Source organism: Peromyscus californicus, unplaced genomic scaffold, assembly GCF_007827085.1.
Source record: "Peromyscus californicus insignis strain IS unplaced genomic scaffold, ASM782708v3 Scaffold_12__1_contigs__length_115047231, whole genome shotgun sequence".
Lineage (NCBI taxonomy): Eukaryota > Metazoa > Chordata > Mammalia > Rodentia > Cricetidae > Peromyscus > Peromyscus californicus.
Genome location: NW_026294413.1, coordinates 60,914,123 through 60,930,085, shown reverse-complemented (window position 1 = coordinate 60,930,085; position 15,963 = coordinate 60,914,123). Strand labels below are relative to the sequence as shown.

At 41.8% G+C, this 15,963-nt stretch overlaps 1 long non-coding RNA gene across 1 annotated transcript in view; it reads left to right on the top strand.

The window, feature by feature from the left end:
* LOC128107286 (uncharacterized) overlaps positions 1-11,479 on the top strand; it is a 33,078-nt gene extending 21,599 nt beyond the window's left edge. Inside the window, exon 3 of the long non-coding RNA XR_008217033.1 lies at positions 11,276-11,479. This is a non-coding gene — a long non-coding RNA (uncharacterized LOC128107286). The remainder of the gene's footprint in view (positions 1-11,275) is intronic.
* The last annotated feature ends 4,484 nt before the right edge of the window (positions 11,480-15,963 follow it).

Here is a 15,963-nt window from a genome sequence, read left to right as displayed (position 1 = left end):
TCTAGTCCAAAGTTCCAAAGCACATTCCTCAGGAAAAACACGGTCAGGTTCCTCACAGCAGCAACCCCGCTTTTTTGTAGTTACTTTTTCTGATGCTGTGATAAAATACCAGGACCAAAACAATTTGAGGGGGGAAAAAAGGTTTATTTTGTATTATGGTTCCAGAGGGATGGAGTTTATCATGGTGGGAAAGGCATGGAGGCAGGAGCTGACTGATCACACTTTCATCCATACACAGGAAGCAGGAGGTAGGGAGTGAGCAGGGAATGGGGTGAGGTTACAGTCTCCCAAAGCCCACCTCCAGTGACATAGTTCCTCTGGAAGGCTCCATCTCCTAAAGGTTCCATCACCCCCACAAACAGGATCACCCACTGGGGACTGAGTGTTCAAATATGTCTGCCTAGGAGGAACATTTCTCCTTCCGACCAACACATGCAAATGAATAGAAGTGCGCTCATCTCACTAAGTGTGACGGAGTGGTAGCTTCTAAGGACTGTGCATCTTCCACAACCTCCCTGAAATGTGCACCTGTCCTTTCTGCATCATCCTCACCCCGCATCCTCACTTGCCATCCTCAGCATCCTCCTTGTCAACTGAACTCTTCTCACTCAAGACCTGATCGGAAAACCACTTAAGAGGAGCACTTGGTTAATTCTTAATTCCAGTACTGACTAGATTGTTGTTATAATATCTGCACAGACACTTGTTGATTTAGCCAATGGCTAGATCATATGAATTATTTCACAAACCTGCCCTAGTTCATCTATACTTTCGAGGGTAGTACCTTCACTTTGCAATACACACATGCACGCGCGGCAGGCACACACACACATACACACACACACACACTGAGCTTTTCCCTGAATATTTCACTTTTTTTTTCAAAGACAGTATTTCATTATATAGCCAAGGCTGCCCTGGAACTCACTATGTAGGACCAGGCTGGCCCCAAACTCACAGAGATTCACCTGCCCTTGCTTCCCAAGTATTGGGATTAAAGACGTACGCCACCACCCCTGGGCCAAACATTTCATTCTTTGCTGTTACTCATCATCTCCCTTTAAATATTCAATCTTTTTGCAGATAAAAAAAAAATAAGCTAAACCGCTTTTCAATTTTCTTCTAAGGCATTCTGCAAGAATCTTTTATGCTTTAAAGAATACCATTTTCACTTTCATAATGAATATGAAACCTATCCAGGTGTGGTGGCACACACCTTTAATCCCAGCACTTGAGAGGCAGAGGCAGGTGGATCTCTGAGTTTGAGGCTAGTCTGGTCTACAGAGTGAGTTCCAGGCTACACAGAGAGACCCTGCCTTGAAAAAAAAAACAAAAAACAAAAACCAAAACCAGCAACAATGACAAAAAGGAGACCTTGTATGTACTCAGATCCAATGGTTTTCTTCTTTCCACAGATCAGACTAGACAAACTCCCCCTGGCAGGAAGCCACCACAAATCTAGCTGCACATTCCTGCCGTATTTCTTCTCACAAAGGGCCTGGAAAGTGCTAGTAATGCCATTTTGCTTAGTCATCCTTAACCATTACCCAAGGAAAGGATAGGTAAAATGTGTAGCCTGGGGGTGGGCAATGCAAAATTGAAACAATAATGCGTACATACAATACGGGTAGTCCCTTTCTAAAACAGGTCTTACCTTATTTTCTCAGCTCTAAAACTGTATCACAAACAATTTCAACTAGTCAATTCTTAAGAAACTATTAAAACATTTTTTGTGTGAGTTACTTTCCACTGTCTGATTTGTAATGTGTATTTCAAACATTTTGTTATGCTGCGAGGTGTGTGGCACTCAAAGGGAAATGCTTTTTAAAAAAAAATCTCTATGCCCTTAAATTGTTCTAATAATAAGAGACCTAAATTTGAAGTACTTGGGGACATCAAGGGACCTCATCTGCTGTATTATCCCAGCTCTGGCAGGACACTGTAGAACAGATGTGTTATTACAGGCAGTAGAGGACAGAGCCTACTGTTACCTCGGTACTGATAACTCCTAAGACATTGTAAAATTATCTGGACGTTTAAGACTGGCAGACTCTTTTAATAAGTGAACAAAACAGGAGAACAGTTTCTAGATGTTTCTATTTCAGGATATGTCTTGTAATTGCCCATTTTTCCTCCCTGAGTGACTGCATCCCTTCTAGTGCGAGCTCCCTGTGTAGCTGCAGAGCTCTTGAGGGAGCAGTCACTTAAAATAGAGCTATGGAAGCCCACATTTCGGCCTCATGAGGTGATAGCGTTCTGTGATGACCTTGGAGATTCAGCTTCAAGTCTACAGTCTACTGAAGGGGGCTAGCTCAGTCTAGAAAGCATGATGGGAGGATTCATTCTTGGTCTATTCGGTCTCCTTGAGAAAGGACGATGGGCATTTGTGTAATGTTCTCAAGTATGAGAGCCAAAAATAAACAGGAAAAACCTCATGACTTTCAGATTATGACTTTGAGGATTGGCACAGGCTGGATCCAAGTTTACCTTTGCACTATAAAAAAAGAAAATCTGCTGGGCTCTTGGTAAACAGTAGAGTTTGTATTCTTTATAGTGAGCATTAGACTATCCAAGATCATTTAGCCTCACACATGAGAAAGAGCATCCCAGGCACACCTGAAAACTACTGAATGTCATTGATGTGCTTTAAAGTTGAAACATTTGTAAAAGTTATAAATTTATTTAAAATGTACAAAACGTTGAGAAAGCCGAGTAAGTGGATGGATAGATTGACAGATGATGCGCGTATTTTTACATTCTTTTTTTTTTTTCCTTCTTGATGCAAACTTCTCCCTTGGTTCTCACCTGGAGACATTCAGCTGGGAGACATGTCAAGAAGTGAATTAGCATTTCCTGTGTCTCAATGGTAAAGGGCAATAAGGACTGAGCTTCACACTCAGGGACAGTCACCAAGTACAAACACCTCTACAAGCTGTGGGACCCACTGTCCCACACAACTATGACTTATCCCATCCTCATGCCAGTGATACTGTCACCTTGAAGAAAACCAAGGAACCTACGCAACAAAATCAGTGAAATTCTCATTTTGAGCAACCACAGAAGCAGGGGAGTGTAGGGCACTCCGCGTGGGCTATGGAGCTAGACAGCTTGACTTGAAGTTCGTTTCTGGCTGTGTGTCTGAAATTCAGTTGTCCCATCTATAAGATGAACATGACAGCAACACTTGAACATGGAAAGATTGCTGCAAGTAGTAAATACAATATAAAACAGTGCTTGGCATATGCTATGCCCCCAGGGTTGGCTATTGCAACTACAAATTCATGCAAGTTCTTCCTATGCTAATGAGTATAGGTAAGAAAATGTACAAACACGTTTTTTGAAAAAGCTTCTAAATTTAAAAATCTTAAGGCTGGAATCTATTGTGTGCTAGAAGAATCTTGGAGGTTGGCAATCATAATGTACATTGTTCTTAGTGTGTTCTGACAAAGCGACAGGAAAGGACCGAGGGGTGGGATGAATAGTCTACCAGAAGAGAATTCAGGTAGTCTATAACAGGGGCAGAAGGAGGCTCTTCCTGGGTGAGGTGAAGCAAAGGAGGCGGAAATAGAACCACACAGCTGATTGTAGCTGATGAGATGCAGCTGTGGGGAATTCATTGACGATCTGGGATTAGGAGGAAAACTCAGATCCAAATCAGTCAAGGTGGAGGGCATTTGTGGGACACTTCCCTGAGCCTGGGGTGTACACATGGAAAATTCTGAACAGTTTAATGGGAACTGAGACAGAGAAGACCTCTCTCACACTCTGCAACTGAATCTAGGCCTTGCTGTTATGTGCAGGGGACCTTGCTTATGTCACTCATTTTCACATAGCCTTCGAGCATGTAAAGAAAAGTCCAATGATGTTAGCTTTTACTCCTTTTAAGGATTTGTAAGCACAAAAGTGAACAGGAAATTAATTCTAGAGTTTTATACATTAAAAAAAATAACAACCCAAACAAAAGTGAGGTTACTCTCCATGGGAAGAATAGACTTGCTCATCATGGGTGAGTCACACATTATTCATAAGTACAGAGTAAGCAGCCTGACACAAGAGCACTAAGATGGTAGAAGAATATAAGTGATCATTCTGATATCCCAAATTAAAGTTCTGTCAACTGTCAGGTATATTAATATGATGAGTCAGTCAGTGGCAAATGCTTCCGTCATAAATAGGAATAGATAATAATATCACCATTGGGCTTTCCAAAACAACAGTACTGGATTATATTGATTCATTCTCTTCCAAAGACTATCACAAAGCACAAAAAACGATCTGTCTTGTTCCTCAGTCACTGCTGCTTCCGCTTCCTATGCTCTCAACCGTTTGCACTATTAAAGGTTTATATGCTCTGTTGTCTTCTCACAATCCACGCTTCCCCAAGTTCACCACTCATCTTTCTTTGGAGACCCGAAAGTTGTCTTGCATGGTTGGCACTACTGTGAGTGTTTCTCGAGCTCTGTCTCCATCATTGTTCTCTCCTTTGTGCTCCAAATAGCTTTCTGCTGGTCTACTCCAAAACTCACTCATTCTTTTCTTATATCTCACATCCAGATATCCACATATCTGATCTGCTAGTTTTAAAACACATGGAGAGCATGACTTCGCTTCCTCTTTCTGGGCACCATCAGCTCTTTCTGGATTGCTATTGTAATCTTCTTCCTGGTCTCTAGGCTTTCTCACCTTTATCCTACTTCACACTCTTATGAACTCTGCATCCAAAATGATGCTTTAAAAGCAGAAGTCACCTCACAACAACTTTGCACAAAATCTTCCAATAGGAAGCTTCCTCTCTGCATCAGAAGATGCTATTCATGTTATTGGAGAGAAAGTCATCAATGCTCTCAACAAGCTATCAGCTAAGTAATAGCGGCTTGACTGTTCCAGGAGTAACCAACCACTTCTTGATTGGATCATACTCCATGGGAGGCAATCTATACCTGGTCCTGTAATCCTGGTATAGTAATTTGAATGAGAATGACTCCTATAAACTAATATGGTGAATACTTGGTCCCCAGTGGGTGGAACTATTTGGGAAGAATTATGAGGTGTGGCCTTGTTGCAGTAGTGTGTCATTGGGGACAGGTTTGGAGGTTTCTAAAGACTCTCACCATCCCTAGTATTCTGCTCTCTGCCTCTTACATTTGGATCAAGATGTGAGCTCTCAGCTGTTCCTGCTGCCATGCCTTTGCTCCACTATCATGGACTCTGACCCTCTGAAACCGGAAGCCCAATCAAATGATTTCTCTTATAAGTTGCCTTGGTTGTGGTGTTTTGTAAGAGCAATAGAAAAGGAACAGAGACACCTGATGAAAGCTTGTGTCTAGAGAGGTCACAAGGTCTAGGGAGGAATCTACTGTTGATGTTTTGCTAAACGGACATGTAGTCTAACTACCCTAAATATTTTTGTTTATGCCCCACAGACTGGTGCAGCTCCCAGTCTTAGGGAAGCCTCTTTTGACAGTGGACATTGGTCAAATCCAAAACTGGTAACTAACTGATCAAAATGCTGAGAATAAGGCCGGGCGGTGGTGGCGCACGCCTTTAATCCCAGCACTCGGGAGGCAGAGGCAGGTGGATCTTTGTGAGTTCGAGGCCAGCCTGGTCTACAGAGCGAGATCCAGGAAAAGGCGCAAAGCTACACAGAGAAACCCTGTCTCAAAAAACCAAAAAAAAAAAAATGCTGAGAATAAGAGACTGCTGAGTGTGAAGCCCTAAGTGGACATCTATATCACCCACTTGGAGGCTCAGGGAACATCACCGAAGAGGGAGGAGAGAAACTAGAAGCAGAGGATGAGGAGTGCTATACAATGTGGTCTTCTGGATATGGCATGGCATTATAATCAAAAGCACACAGCAGCAGTGACTGCCTTCACAAGATATACACATTAAAAAAGACAATCTACCCAAATACCAAACAATACACTCCTCACAACACCCCATGAAATCTTCCTAAAATATATCACATATTAGGAAACAAAGCAAGTCTCAACACATAGAGAAAAATGAAACAACATTCTCTATCTGACCACATGAGATAAAGCTGGCAATCAATAGCAAGAAAACCAAAGCAAATACAAATTCATTGAAATTAAACAGTTACTGAATGATGACTAGCAGATCATTGCCGAAATCAAGAAGGAAAACTTAAAAGTTTCTGGAATTAAATGATAATCAGAACACAACATATCCAAATCTATGAGATACAGTGCAGTCCTAAGAGGGAAGTTCATAGCTCTAAGTGCTTACTTGAATGTCAGAGGGAACTTAATAAGCTCACAATGATTCTTAAGGCACTGGATAAACAAAAACAAACAAATCTCAAAAGTACTAGATGGAGAAAAATAATGAAGATCAGGACAGAAATTATTGAAATAGGAGAAAAAAAGATCTAGCAACAACAGAGAGAGAGAGAGAGAGAGAGAGAGAGAGAGAGAGAGAGAGAGAGAGAGAGAATTATAAGCCAATCTCTCTGTATCTGTAGACAGACACAAATTCTCAATAAAATACTTGGAAATAGTATTCAAGAACACACCCAAAGGCTCATTCACCATGATCAAGTTAATGCCATTCCATGCATGGAGTTATGATTCAACATAGGTAAATCAATAAATATAATTCATCACATAAAACAGACTCAAAGGCAGAAATCACTTGCTTATTTCAGTTGAAAGGAAAAAGACTTTGATAGAATCCAACATGATTTTTAAAAAAAATCTTGTAGAGACTAAGGATGAAGGGAACATATTTCAACATCTCTGACAAACCAATAGCCACTATCATATCAAATGGAAAATAAAACAACAACTCTGAGGCATTCCCACTAAGATCAGGAGCAAGACAAGGATGTTCACTTTCACTGTCACAATAGAGCGGTGTCAGTAGACTTAAAGTCCTGCTTAGAGCAGTAAGACAGGAGAAGAAAACAGAAGGAGTACACATAAGAAAGGAGGGAGGCAAAGTACTTGTGTTTGCATATTACCTGATTCTGTAAATGAGAGACCCGGAAGACTCTACCAGGGAACTCTTCAAGCTAAACACTTTCAGCAACATGTCAGTTACAAAATAATACCCAAATCAGTAGCCTTCCTATATATCCAAAACGGACTAAGAAAGGAATCAGAGAATGCATCTCATTCACAATAGCCAGAAACAACAACAAAATCCTTGGAAGAAACCTAACCAGGGAATTGAAATACCTATACAATGAAAACTTTAAACCACTGACAAAAGACATTAAAGACAACAGCAGAAGATGGAAAGACTGCCCATGCACATGGATTGGTACGATTAATTCGTGAAAGTGATCTTCCTGCCAAAAAAGCAATCTACAGATTCAATGCAATTTCCATCAACATTCCAATGCAAAGCTTCACAGAAATTGAAAAAACTATCTTAAAATAATTATGGAATCGCAAAAGACCTAAGCTAGTCAAAATAACGTAGAACAACAAAAATATTGCTGGAGGCACCATTATACTTGATTTCAAGTTCTACTGTAGAGCCGTAGTAGTCAAAACAGCATGGCACTGGTACAAAGACAGACACAGTGATCTGTGGAATAGAATCTAGGACTCTAAGTCCTTGCATCTACAGCCACCTGATTTTTGACACAAATACTAAACACATATTGGAGACCTGACAGCATCTTTAACAAATGGTACTGGGGAAAAAGTATATCTACATGTAGAAGAATGAAACATGATCCTTCTTTCTCACACTATACTCAAATCAATTGCAAATGGGTCAAAGATCTCAATGCTAAAGCTGAAATTCTAAACCTTCTAGAAGGAAGAGTAGGAAGTAAATTTCAGGATATAGGCTCAAATAAGGACTTTCTAAACAGAACTCTAGTGGCACAGGAAACAAGACCAGCAATCAACAAAGTGGGACTTCATGAAATTAGTACTGCAAAAGAAACTTTTAGTCAGTTGAAGAGGCTGTCTACAGAATGAGGAAAAACGCTTCACCAAGTATACATCTGACAGAGGAATAGTGTCCAGAATACACAAGGAACTCAAAGACTGAACACCAAGAAAACAACCAAATTCAAAAAATGAGTTGTGGAACTAAGGAGAGTTCTCAGAAGAAATACAAATAGCTAAAAAATATTTTTAAAGTTCACAATCTCTATCCCTCAGGGAAATACAAATTAAAATACTTTGAGAGTTCATCTTACTTCAGTCAGAATAGCCAAGAAAACAAAAGACTATAAATGCTGGCATGGATGGGGAAAGGGAAGTCTAATGCACTGTTAGTGCAATTGCAGATTGGTATAGCCACTATGGAAACCAGTGTGGTGGTGTTGGTACATTGGTCTTTGGTCTTTTTTGGAGGGCCCGCCACCCAGCTCCCAAATAAATCACACACAGAGACTTATTCTTAATTACGAATGCCTGGCCTTAGCTTGGCTTAGTTTCTAGCCAGCTTTCCTTAACTTATCACATCTACCTTTTGCCTCTGGGTTTTTCCCATTCTCTTCTGTAAATCTTACTCTTACTCCGTGGCTTGCTGTTGTGTAGCTGGGTGGCTGGCCCCTAGAGTCTTCCTCCTTCTCTGGCTACTTCATCCTAGATCTCCAATCCTTTTCTTCCAGATTTCTCCTTCTATATATTCTCTCTGCCTGCCAGCCCCACCTATCCTTTCTCCTGCTTTGCTATTGGCCAGCTCTTTATTAGTCCAACAGGCACAGTAACACAGCTTCACAGAATTAAACAAATGCAACATAAACAGAAGTAACACACCTTAAAATATTCTACTACAGTGTGGAGCTTCCTCAGAAAACTAGAAATAGATCTCCCGTGTGATCCTTCTAGTCTATTCCTGTATGTATAACCAAAGAACTCTGTTTCCTATTACAGAAACATGTGGTTATCCATGTTTATAGCTGTGCTGTTCACGGTAGTTAAGGCATGGAAATAGCCTATTTTCATCAGTTGATGAATGGATAATGAATATATGGTGCTTCTATACAATGGAACTTTATTCAGCTATAAAGAAAAATGGATCTCTACACCCTTAAACCTTGCTCCAGATCCACAGCCTGCAAACCATCTTTGTTCACTAGCCACTTTGCCTGAGAGGTGTAGTTCTTAAACCTCCCCAAAGAAGCTTCTCTTTGCAGCAGACAGAGACCATCACAGAAATCCACAAGTGACCAAAATACAGAGAACAAGCAACCATGGAGTACCTAGTCCCAGTTGATAGCATCCACAGCACAACTCCTGCACCCAACATCCTGGAAGAGGGGACAGAAAGTTTGTATGAGCTAGAGAAATAGGAAGCCTACTATTAGATTTTATTCATCAGTAAAGAGAATATACACATATATACATACAAAAGAGTCTAATTGGAGTTACCCTCCATAGGGGATTATGCTCATCCAAGAACCCATAGGTTGCCAAATCAAAAGCCCATTTTCCTCTGTGGGATACTTTTCCTTGAATTTTATATCAGAGGTGTCCTGGAGACACCCCCCAACAATGCAGGCTATTGCCTTTGCTTTTGGTTGCCCATCAGACTTGATAGTAAGACCTTATTGCTGAAGACACGACATACATCGGTCATAGAACATGGAGAAACCAAGTTGGTACTGAGCAGAAAGCGTCATCTCTGATGACTAGCTTTTATAGTACTGGGAAGTACTATGCAGGTTGCTGGGGTTAGGGAAATCATCAAGAGTCTGTCCCAGGTGTGAACCTTGTGAACTGCAACAATGATCAGCCAGATAAGATACATACGGTGATGCAATCGTGGCATGAAAGTTATGGATTTAAGGCTCGTGCCACAGGAAGAAACACATGCCTGGTACTGTACATCTGGCCAAGTTGGAGAGCTCACAGGTCCCAGATATCAGCCTAGTACTATTATTCTGTAAATGGACATAGTATCAAACTGCCTTGTAAAGTCATATCCCTCTACCCATAGATCCGTGCAGTTCTCAGTCCTCATCAGAGAAGTGTCTGTGTGCAGTGTACAGTTATTAGTGCTGAAACTCACAGTTCGTCAAAGTGAAGAGAATCAATGTCAGTAGAGTGTTCAGCCGCAGACAGAACATTTCTATCACACTGCCTTCCCCCAAGACTCAGGGACCATCACAGAAGAGGAGGTAGAAAAAAGGAGCCAGAAATCAGGGAAGACCCAAGAAAAAACTGTCTTCTGAACAAGGTATGGCCACTGCATCCTTGCATTCACAGAAGCTGTGGTTGCCTGCAGGAGACCTGAAAAATCAAGCCAGTTAACATTCTAGCACAGAGCGAGGGAAGGTTCACTGGCCCAAATCCCCATGGATCTGTGGACAGTTGATGGCCTCTGGAAGAAGGAGCCAGTTTTCTTTAGGGATATGATTCCCAGTTAGGCAACTGTACTTCAGTGGGTGGCTCAAATTGAAGTCACTGAGTAATTTTTTTTTTAAATGAGAAAAACACGAAGTTAGACTAGGTAAAGATACGAGGAGTGGATTTGGGATGAACTAGAAGGAGTGGAGGTAAATACGATCCAAATGCATTGTATGAAATTATCAACAAATTAATAAGTAGGGCAAGAGAGAGACAGTTCAATGGTTCAGAGTATGTACTACCCTTCCAGAGGACCTGAGCTGGGTTCACAACACCCATGTTGGGCATCACACAAATGCCTGCAATTCTGTAGATTCCAGGAAATCTGATGTCTCTGGCCTCCACAGGCACACATAAATACATACACATGCACACATTATTAAAAAAAATAAAATGAAACTTTAAAAGGAGCTCACATAAGCCAGGTGGTGATGGCACACACCTTTAATCCCAGCACTTGGGAGGCAGAGGTAGGAGGATCTCTGTGAGTTGGAGGACAACCTGGTCTGCAGAGGGAGTTCCAGGATAGCCAGGGCTACAGAGAGAAACCTTGTCTCAAAAAAACCAACAACAACCTAGAAAGGAGCTCTTGTGTATGTACATGACAGGAAAGAAAGAGAAGACTAGTTGTGAAGAAGAAGGGTGGTCTCCAGGAGCTGGGGTGTAAGAGAAGGTAACAGGGGGTGAGGAGGATCACAGTACACTGTGTACAAGTATGAAAGCTAAAAGCTAAAATGTACCCACCTCCAGACATTTGCAAGGCTGGCTTTTTTTCCTCCCGGAGGTCCTCAATTCATGGCTTCTCTGCAAGGGCTCCCCTGACTGCCTCTAAATGTTCTTTATTTCTCTTCCTTGCTTTATTCTTGTTCACAATACCTGTCATTGACATAAGCTGCAATTTACATATGTTCTGTCTGCTTTTGTCTCTCTACAGAAAGCGTGATGAGGTCAGTCTGCTTTGTCCACTGCAGGATCACTGAGCCCCACTTTGTACATTTGCCTCAATAAGCATTTCTTGAACAAATCCAGATTTGCCTCTGAATTGTCTGAAAGCAGCTCCTAAGGCAGACTGCTCTATTTTCTCTGAACATCCGTAGTTTTTCTCTTGCTATGATGTGTATCCAGATTAAAACTGTGACAGTGATCATTGTCTCTGGCTCCAGGATATGTGATTTGCTACTAATTTATTTCAATGTTACAGTGTTATTAGAGTCTACCCCCTCTGAGATCTACTGCTGCCAGCTTTGTTATTGGTGGCTTAGGTTGGAATCAGACTTGTGTTTGCATCCTCTCTCCTCTGCTAACTAGTTATGAGATCTTGGACAAGTTCTTTGGGAGGGGTAGAGGAGGTCACAGGGCCCCATTGATCAAGAAGTATCTATGTGCAGGATGGTTAAGAATATTCAAGAAGCCGGGCGGTGGTGGCACACGCCTTTAATCCCAGCACTCGGGAGGCAGAGCCAGGCGGATCTCTGTGAGTTCGAGGCCAGCCTGGTCTACAGCGCGAGATCCAGGAAAGGCGCAAAGCTACACAGAGAAACCCTGTCTCGAAAAACCAAAAAAAAAAAAAAAAAAAAAAAAAAAGAATATTCAAGAAGATAATGTACCTGAAAGCTGGGGTAATACCTGATACATAGTAAATGATGGGCTTTATTTTGTCATGTCTGCATGACAATAGATTTGTGTTGCTCATCCTTGCCCTGTCTTTTGCAACTCTGCAAAAGATTTGTCAACGGTGCCAAAGCAACACATGCTGATGAGAATCCAGGTGTCACACTTTGATCTTTGAACATTTTTCAAGCTAGCAATGTACAGTACCAAACTCTGTGGTCATAGTACTTCAGCACAGACTAGGCTTCATGTCGGATTACTTTTGCTCTGTGGTGGGCAAAGTAAGTGGTTTGCATACATCTCCAATAAGCTATTGCAAACTATGATGTCAAGTAGGCTGAGTGAGTTAAATGTATTTTGTGCTCACACATTTTTCAACTTAAGAGAAGTTTGCTGGGATGTAACGCATCCTAAGGGGAGGAGCATCTGTATGTCATATCACTACTAGCAAAAGAAACAAAACCAAACAAACAAACAAAAATACCCAACATCTCCTAAATATTGCAGCTGAGTGACCTAACAACCTTCAATAAACCTACAAATAAATAGAACTGTAGACTGTAAATTGTCTGCCTGCTATGCCCCATATGTTGTCCTCACACTATGAAATCTAACAATACCAGAACTGTAGCTTGAGTTTTCCTGCCTGGCCCACAGTCAGGACAAATCTCTCTCACCTGCCAGTCCCACAGCCTCTCAGACCCGACCAAGTAAACACAGAGACTTATATTGGTTTCAAACTGTATGGCCGTGGCAGGCTTCTTGCTAACTGTTCTTACAGCTTAAATTAATCCATTTCTATTAATCTATACCTTGCCACATGGCTCGTGGCTTACCGGCATCTTCACATGCTGTTTCTCATCATGGCGGCTGGCAGTGTCTCTCTGACTCAGCCTTCTACTTCCCAGCTTTATTCTCCTCTTTGCCCCGCCTACACTTCCTGCCTAGCCAATGGCCAATCAGTGTTTTATTTATTGACTAATTAGCAACACATTTGCCATACAGAACATCCCACAGCACAGAACATTCACCTAGAGTTCATTTCCTACCCCAGTTAGCAGCCTCCTTTTTTCCTAGATGTGAGCATTAATTTATGAGTCAAATTGAGTTGACTACGGTACTGACTGTTACTCAATGAAATTATTTTTTTTTTTAGACAACATTACATGAAGTCAGTAGACTTTGTGTAAAGCAGATTACCCTCCACAATGTGCAGGAGTATTATCCAGTCAGTTGAATAGGACCCTCAGAGAAAAGCTGGATTAGAGACATACCATAGTATAGAGCTCATTTCCTAGCTTGGGTAAGGACCTGGCTTGTGTTCTTGGTACAATATAAGAGCAGGATGGTAACTCCTCAGAAAGAAAGAATTGTGCTCCAGATTGCTGGCCTGTTACCTCTCTGCTTTCACATTTGACCACCCCACCCCATTATTCCATGTATCAATTTCTTCTAAAACCCTGTGTGTGTGTCTCTGTCTATCTGTCTGTCTGTGTGTGTGTGTGTATTTGTGTCTCTTTCTCTCTCTGCCTCTTTCTCTGCCTCTTTCTCTGTCTCTGTCTCTCTCTGTCTCTCTCTCTCTGTCTCTGTCTCTCTCTCTCTCTCTCTCACACACACACACACACAGTTGGTTCCCAGTGACACTAGTCATGCCAGTCAACCATAAGAACTTTGTCAATTTTTGATGGCCCTTCTCCTAATCTATAACCTCTTCAGCCAGTAGTAGTTGGTTTTTCATTCATAATTTCCTGAACTTACCCAACATTCCTCTTTGTGTTGATATGATAATTTCCCCACAAGGATGTATACTTTTCTACTTTTGTTCCTTAGAAACTAGGGAAAGTTGTCTAATATCCTTCAGCCTTTATTGCTACATTGTAAACCCAGGGACTAACTCTCTAAGTAAATCGATGTATAGGGAATCCACATTCTCACAGTATTGTGAAACACATACCATAGTGTTGGAAAATGTGTTCCATTCCACTAATCCCCTGTGAAGCTTCTGTGGCAAGGAAATGAGCCATACTGTGTTCAGTCAAGCTGAACAGTGAAGAATGGAGACAACTCTGTGGATTAGTTGATTAAGAAAGAATCGGAGCACTGTTGATCTGTGACTGTAAGGATGGGCACACAAGGATGCAAGTGTACATGGCAGATACAAACCAAAAAGTCAGACCACGATGGAGGCAACTAAGTAGACTCAACATTCAAGACCAGGGAATCTATTGGCTTTGGGAGAGTAAAGCAATTCTTATGCTTTAAGCAAGTGGAATGCTCAGAACAGGAACTTCCAACAGTAAGAAATGAGAATATGGCTATGCAATCCAAGGCACATTCCCAGTCCCAGAGACTGAGTTTCTCACCTCAGCGTAGGAACAGAAGTTATAGTCAGTGTGAAATCAGTGAACATTACGATGACCAGTCTGGCTCCAGAAATGTTCTGGGGACAAGGCCAATTCCAGGTGACAGTTACAAAAACTTCTGCTGATTAAACCCTTGGCAGCAGAGAGACAGCAACGCCCAGAAGACTTCTGTAGAAGCATCTTAAGAGAATCAAGTCTCAGAGATGCCTTCTTTTTTGTGTAGGAGTAAAGCTTTCTCTGTGCAGGGATTAGCATCTCTATCAAAAAGTGTGGGATCAGCATTAAGAAGTTTACTTTGATTAAAAAGGTCTCTACTTCGTCAGTCTGGGCAGGAGTTTGAAGACTAGAAAGAATTATAGTTGAAATAACATTTTGCTATAGATTCCAATACACAAAAGCTGTTGGTTGGTGATAGAATAGCCCTGGTTGTTAGGCATGATGGTATCCAGTGTAGCATTTGAAGTCTACAGCAGGACTATTGTGAGTTAGAGGCCAGTTTGGACTATACAGTGAACTTTATCTCAAAACCAGAACAACCTTGGTGCTTAGAGTTATATGCCGGGTCAGCATTTAACGATCCATGCAATGGCTTGCCGTGTGTAAAAGGTGTCCTCAGTGTCCCAACAGGAAGTAAGATGAATTGTACAGCATTAGGGTAAGTTAGTGGAGTTTATTAGGGACTGATCTCAGGCAGGCACTATAGTTTAGATCTGGATCTCACTCAAGGCCCTTGTGTTAAAGGCTTGGTATTCACCTCAGCACCATTGGGATATGGTGAAGCCTTAAAGAGGTGGATCCTACTCTGTGAAGGGCCTTTAGGTTACTAGGGACAGGACAATCAAAACTGTTATGGTACTCCAGCCTCCTCCTTTTCCTCTCTTTTGCTTGCTGGCCATGTGGCTTTGCTGTGCCACATGATTCATAGAGATGCAGGGCTATTGACTGCCAAATGATAGAGCCAAGTGGTCACACTTGGAGATGTCTAAAGATGTGGGTCAAAATAAGCTTGCAGTATCTGTTATATAGTGGAAAGCTGATCAAAACATCTGGTTAAGGGAAAAGCCCAAAGGTAGGGTGGACTCAGAAGCTGAGTGCTTATGTCTCTTGACCCAAAGGGAAGAAGAAAGAGAACTCACAGAGCCTATAAGGAAAATCATGAATAGTAGGTCCCCTGATAGGACTGATGAGTGATAAGTGTCCCAGCCAGCCCTTGGCAAGCTCTCAAGCTCTCCTCTCCTTGAAATCCCTTCTAACTAAACTCATCTTAGGAAGCCAAGGAGTGTAGGACAATCCAGGTCAGCATCGGACTGAGAGCTCAATGGAGAAGGGTGGAGAGTGCATCTCAGAGCAAGCTGGTACCTCTGGATTCCCAAGACACAGGAGACTCTCCTCCCCTTACCCAGTGGACCAATCAATCCTTCACTGTTTCTTGAGGGTGTTCTGAAACATCGCCTTCTACTAGGCCATCACTCGGCCATCACTATAACAAAAGACCTGAGATAATTATGAAGAGAAAAGGATTTAACATATAGTCTTAGAGGGTCCACATGATAAATGAACCCCAGTACTTTGGTAATAACTTTGATAACTGAAAGGACTGAGCAGACGCCATAACAGGCTGCTCAGTCTTCTCTCAGAGATCAGGCCTCAGT